We start from the raw sequence: 1417 nt of genomic DNA on the forward strand, positions 1-1417 counted from the left end.
CCCTCCAGCAAACTGGCATGAGAGTGTACATACATACTAAATAAATTAACAGATGTTTTAAAAATAGGACAATATTGTCCATCTTTGAAGTACTTCTTTCAAGTACTTATATAAGAGTCCCTTTGAAGTTAGGGGATGTTTACGATAAACTGATTCTGGTTTTCTTTTCTGTTTCTACATTATAGAAGATTGTTTTCCCAAGCTCAAGTAAATTAAGGTAGAATTTAAATATTGTATTATGTACTATTTGATCTGAACTATAGACACTTAATGAGCAGAGCTAATAGTCAAATGGGATGGTGAGAGAGACTACCAGTAACATCAGCATTTATTATAAACCAAGTATAAGCAGTATATATTTGCTTCCTCAATAAAGTTTATACACTAAGTAGGAGCTATTTTAACAGACATTTGTGAATTTAATGCATAATGAAGAGAGCATATTCCTCACAAAGTTGCAGTATGAAATCTTTCATAATTGAATAAAAAATGTTACCTACTCAATAATTGTCAAGTCAGCTAGAGTGGAAGAGAAAGGAGAGAGAGAGAAACAGAGAGTGGGAGAAGAAAAGGAATGAAGGAAGAGGCAGGAAAGAAACAAAGAAAGAGAAAGGAGAGGAAAAAAAAAAGGAAAGAAAGGAAAAGTTCCAGCAGATCATCCAAATCTATAGGTATTGTACCATGAGGCTTCCATCTTAATTTTAGGAGAGTTAGCTTTTTCCTCTGTGTCTAGAAAAAGTTATGCCTCATTATAGAAAAAGTTAAGCCTGGAGATTGGCAGATGGACAATGCTCAGTTTGAGGAAAATATAGATACTTGTCAGAAATATGTTTGATCATCTGAGAAAGAATCCATCATGCTATAACAAAAGCTAAGCTTTTATACCTCTACAAAAAAAAATGTTTTTTGAAATATTTGGTCATTATTTATCATTTTAGAAATATTAATATCCTATTCTTTCTTTTTCTTTTTTCTTTTCTTTTCTCTTCTTTTCTTTTTCTATCTTGCCATGTTTCTTAACTCTATAAAGCAACAGCAAAATGGCATGAATCATCTTTACAACAAGGAGCCAGGAATAGTTTTTGCACTACAGCATAACCAAAAATGGGGAAATTTCCCACACATAGGTTTAAATATAGTGCTATTAATATCCTATTCTTAAATTTCATATAGTTTAGAATAGCAATTATTTTAGTTCCTAACTTATTGATTTATCTAGAATTAAATGAGATATGACATTTTAAGCATTAGCAAGGCCTGAACTTAACTGTGTGTGTTAAAGAAGCAGTATAATATTGACTGGGGCAGGCAAATACACAATAAAAATCTGTAACTGCCTGCAGTTACATCGAACGGACCATCTGAAAGGGAAGCTGGGGATGTATGGGAAGGCAGCAAAATGAAATGAAGACCAAGA

At 32.5% G+C, this 1417-nt stretch overlaps 1 non-coding gene across 1 annotated transcript; it reads right to left on the reverse strand.

The window, feature by feature from the left end:
• Positions 1-1007: 1007 nt before the first annotated feature.
• LOC127696887 (small nucleolar RNA SNORA46) lies at positions 1008-1143 on the reverse strand. The gene has a single exon (XR_007980336.1). It is a non-coding gene; the product is annotated as a small nucleolar RNA SNORA46 (small nucleolar RNA).
• Positions 1144-1417: the final 274 nt, after the last annotated feature.

Source organism: Apodemus sylvaticus, chromosome 11, assembly GCF_947179515.1.
Source record: "Apodemus sylvaticus chromosome 11, mApoSyl1.1, whole genome shotgun sequence".
NCBI classification, from domain to species: Eukaryota; Metazoa; Chordata; class Mammalia; order Rodentia; family Muridae; genus Apodemus; species Apodemus sylvaticus.